General features: G+C 49.0%; 1 protein-coding gene across 1 annotated transcript in view; it reads right to left on the minus strand.

Moving 5' to 3' along the window:
- Positions 1–5,000, minus strand: part of alk (ALK receptor tyrosine kinase) — a 343,107-nt gene that overhangs the window by 337,027 nt on the left and 1,080 nt on the right. The window lies entirely within an intron of this gene.

Consider the following 5,000-nt stretch of genomic DNA (forward strand, 5'->3'; position numbering starts at 1 on the left):
GCTCTTTAAAGCTCAAAAGCAATAAATGCACTGAGTCCTTCCTCTTATTCCAGGAGGAAGGACTCCTATTCCAGGAGTTACCAGATTCATCCCATAGAGACAATGAATGGACACTTCCCTCAATTCTCTCTTTCTCTACTATGCCCCTATCTTTCAAATGTGTATCGAGGGGGTTTCCAATAAATTGTCGACCCTTTCCCAAACCGTCGCCTTCACCGTACACCCCCCCCCCCCCCCCCCCCCCCCCCCCCCAACCCGACCCCCGCAACCTGTGCATCCGCCGTCCTATGTGAGACGCTGAACAGCCTAAACGGCCTGCTAATAAAAACAGACCTGGCATTTCGGGGAGATTGATAAAGGTGCTTATGTGCTCAACTCCCTGGCCACATGAACGCCTGTGGGTAGTGGAAAATGCCCACACACACAAACACACACAAAACACCTCTTACCATGACAAATCATGCCCCATTATGTAGGGTTTCAATTTCTCTTCTGGGGGGGGGGGGGGGGGGGGTGGTCTGTCATAAGGGGGCTTCGAGCCTGGGCTCCATGACAATCCCATTACATCATAAAGGAGTGCTGCAGGAAGTGGCCTGATGGAGCGCCACGCGGCCCGCCATGGCGCCGCAGCCTCGTCGTGACAACGCGTCGTTATTTCCGTCCGCAGTGACTCAAAGCACTTTTTGGGATCCTGTCCCTCTTGCGTTGAAAATCCAAGGCTTCTTTTGTTAGCCGGTATGGGATGAAACAACCCAAGCAAGAGGGCCAGCTGTTGGGTAGCGGTGAAAAAAAAGTCTGACCGTGTCTGTGAAGGCGGTATCTCACATCAGAGAGCCCAAATCCTATTAGGTTATTAGAATAGTGATAACGAACAGCTTAATTGCAGGGAGACGAAACCAAAAAGATTAGCGGTACAAAGCTGTAGGAACCTCTTTAGTTTTCTAGAGCATTGCTTTGAACAGCCATCTCACATGGCGTGTGATTAGAAGACGCAATCTTATATCCGATCACACTCGATAATCACGTCAAGTGGTGAACCCCCCCCCCCCCCCCCCCCGATTACCCCAAAAATATAATTTGGCAATGCGCAACATCGTTGAGCATAAGTAGGTCAACACCACGTGTCACAGTGCTTCAAATGTCGAGCACACACACACACACACACACACACACACACACACACACTGTAAGCAACTGTTTAGCTAAACCCCCGGTACCCGAGACACATTCGCTTCACCATTAATCAAAAAGAAACGTAAACAAACCGGAGAGGCTATAGAGAGAGGTACGACGAAAAAGCTGCAATACTAAGTAGGGGATGAATACAGGAAAACATGGGCAAAGTCACCCTAGGTCTGACTTATTTCCATAACGGTGACACCAGCATTAACTACAACCTGGTGGACTCATTAATATGTCTAACGGCTTCTTTCTCTTCATCAGTCGCCATATCAGTATTTACCCACACGCTGCCTACCTCATGGAACGACACCTGCAGAAAGCCATCAGGGCGACACATTGGTGCCACGAACGTGCGACTCTACAGCGCTCAAAGTGTGTGATATGGCCGCCGGCGGAATGTTAATGGGGAGGAGGTGGGGCCTTTGTATCTGCGAGGGGAGGAGTAGTCTCTCCACCCCAAAGAATGGTGGCTCCATCTCTTATGAGTTGAGACAAATGAGCTGTCGGACTACCCTGGCAGTATCCCTGCGGCATCCTGACCGCCACAGATGAACCGCTGCAGGTTCAAGGGGACAGCCTCATTTGAATGCATTCACTTTTTATTCATTTGAGCAGTTGCGCGAGACATAGGTGTCATGTCATGGAATGTTGCAAATTGTTCGCCACTGCTCAGCCACCCAGATCACCGCGGTGACCCGAAGGTGGCGCACATCAGATTTTGAAGGAGTGGGGTGGCTCTCTGGCTGAACCCCACGAGTGCACTCACCGTGCGGGTCGTACACCTTGTCGCGACGCAGGGTAAATTACCACATGGGGTCCAATGCTACATGTCATTCCCTCTAATCGCCAACCTGCTTTCCTGTCTCTCTTCACTGTCCCGTCCATAAAAGCTACAAAATAAGCCAATTCAATAAAAGGGCAATGCTGAGTATAAACTCAGCACGCGTTAGTTTTAATAGTAGAAGCTGAAATAGCTCTGCCGGGTCAGGCTGAGCTATATTTGAACAAAATGCAGAAAAAACAAAAACCCCACGGAAACGTTTCAAGTGTTAGATGTTAATCTATCGATGATGTACTACGCCAATGATAAGCCGGAATGAATCCATTAAGGCGCCCCAAACTATAAAATATTCGGATAAATTGTATCCCTCACTGCACCCACAGGCAAGACAAGAAAGCATAAACAAGAAGTCAGCGACTAGTTCCCCTATAGTACTCCCACTTTGCTTGTGATGGGCAACAAATGCAGATTTCAAACCCAGTATGGATCGCAGCTCCCAAGCGACGCTGTCATGGCTGACATTGAGACATGTTGGAATGATGATGACTATGTCCGGGGTACGACTTGATCGACAGGGAAAAAGCCCTCGGGGTTACGGCAGTTGAAGGGGGGGTGCATGTAATCTGGGTGGCTCCTGGAGACCCGATTGATTATTGAAATACATAAATAATGAAGTGGCATGTCGTTCGGACTGGGCCATCGATTTCGCCATTAGCGACTGATTGATGAACGCTTTAAATGTCAGCCATCGATTGATCGCCCGCAGTCGTCACAGCTCATACTTTGGACACCGTTGTCATCTTCATGTCGTGTCGCGGTTGCCTTCGCGACCGACAAAGAGAGGAGGCCAACAGGAGGGCAAAATCGTGTCACTCCTAGCTGAACTTTGAACAACTTTAACTTCGACCGAGGACAACAACAAGTGTGCTGGGTTGACGAGCGGCGCCGGGGAGGGAAGATGGAATATCAAGAGCAAATGTTTTGCTAAGGATAAAATGCTAGCCTTATCGTGCAGGGCTCCACCACAGTACCGACTGCAAACAAAGTCCTATAGGCATTCCAGGGTGAAAGTTTATATGCCCAGAACTATCTTCCTCCCCCTTCCGTTGACTGAACTTTCCAAATATTTACCTTTCAGGTCGAACATTCAAGCTGGGATTTAGTTGTGAGCCTTCTGGGGGGAACTCCTAAAGTCCACGCAGTCAAACTAGTCTACCTTTCCATGAAAGTAAAAAGGAAAGTACCCCATGTCATGCGTTTACTCTGCAACAATTTGCCCCCTTTTTTTTTAGCTCCAGTGCTGAAAACAGCCCCAACATTAAAGACAACCTTTGGCCCGTCAGCCCACTGCCGTCTGAGAGCTTGTTATGCTAATGGTGCGGACTGCTCACGACCACACACACTGGCCTGGCCGCGGTGGTTAGCGTTAGCAGGGGCCCGCTGTAGCGCTGGGTTAGCAGGGAGCGGGCTAATGATGCGGACCCAGTAACGATCCTCCGGTAGCCATATATAAACCTGCCCGCTGAACATAACCGGGGTTAATAAAGTGTGGGTCAACTCTTTAGCGCACCTGCCTGCCTCTCGACGGCACTGTTATTCCCATGTGCATTCCTAGTTTTTATTAACGGTAGCCTATCTATGAGCTCCATTGCTCACCCGGGTGAGGGCTTTGTGCGGCGTTGCGATTCTATTGTGTATACAGCAATGCATTTAATGAGCATACAATAGCTGTAGCCTTAGGGATAGATGAGAAGTTTCCACAAGAACTGAATGAATACATTTATTAAATCGATTGTGCTTCTGAGTACGAGCGTGAGAATATGTGTTTGTATTTGTGTGTGTGTGTGTGTGTGTGTGTGTGTGTGTGTGTGTGTGTGTGTGTGTGTGTGTGTGTGTGTGTGTGTGTGTGTGTGTGTGTGTGGTGTGTGTGTGTGTGTGGTGTGTGTGTGTGTGTGTGTGTGTGTGTGTGTGTGTGTGTGTGTGTGTGTGTGTGTGTGTGTGTGTGTGTGTGTGTGTGTGTGTTGTGTGTGTGTGTGTGTGTGTGTGTGTGGTTGTGTGATCCATGATTCATGTGAGAATACAATGGGACAGTGATGGGAGAGAGTGGGTGTGAGGGAGGGGAGGGGGGGGGGAAGGGACTGACACGCGCATCCTATCAGTTTCGTGAGATCAGATTTGGTGCGTCTGACAGGTTTCCGTTGGTACATCGTCTGCCTCTCCCAGCCTCCCTCATCAAAGTGATTAAGCAATTACCCTGATTGTGCCGCCGCTAAGAGGAGCGAAGGGGAGACCCCCCTTCCTCCTCCCCCCTTGAGTATTGAGTGCTAAAGCTTTCTGGGAGATAACCGCTTCATTTGTGCTTCATCAAAACAAACCCTCTCTCTCTCTCCATCTCCCTCTCCCTCTCTCTCCCCCCCACTGTCTAGTCTCTGCAGCCTGCGTTCCTCTCCCTCTGTCGGTGAGCAACAGACAGACAACAGCCCGGGGGGATTCAACCAAGGAGGTACACCTGGGGAGGAATACACAGAGGTGATCCAGGTTTCAAGGGCCTCCTCAGGGCCCCTCTTGCCCTATATTTAGACCCACTTGTAGAGGTCTTGTCACAAACTTTTTCTCAATAACAAATTAGTCTGTCATCGGGTGACGTGGCCTCTCGTGAATATCCCTCTGGTCTGATAATGAAAGTGTCATTGGGCTATATCACAACTTTGAAAAGGTATGCAGCCGGATTGAGCTTTCCAGTTTCTATCATGCAGCCCTCAAGTCCATTTATCTGAGATCTTCTCAAAATGTCTTCACATCGAAGAAGATTATTCCGCTTTGGTTAATTTCAAATTCAACAAAACCTAGTTTATCAGATCATATTTCATCAAAGTGAAATCCAAATACCATTACGTGTGTGTGTGTGTGTGTGTGTGTGTGTGTGTGTGTGTGTGTGTGTGTGTGTGTGTGTGTGTGTGTGTGTGTGTGTGTGTGTGTGTGTGTGTGTGTGTGTGTGTGTGTGTGTGTGTGTGTGTGTGTGTGCGTGTTTGTGCGT

The sequence above is a fragment of the Gadus chalcogrammus genome, chromosome 5, assembly GCF_026213295.1.
Source record: "Gadus chalcogrammus isolate NIFS_2021 chromosome 5, NIFS_Gcha_1.0, whole genome shotgun sequence".
NCBI lineage: Eukaryota > Metazoa > Chordata > Actinopteri > Gadiformes > Gadidae > Gadus > Gadus chalcogrammus.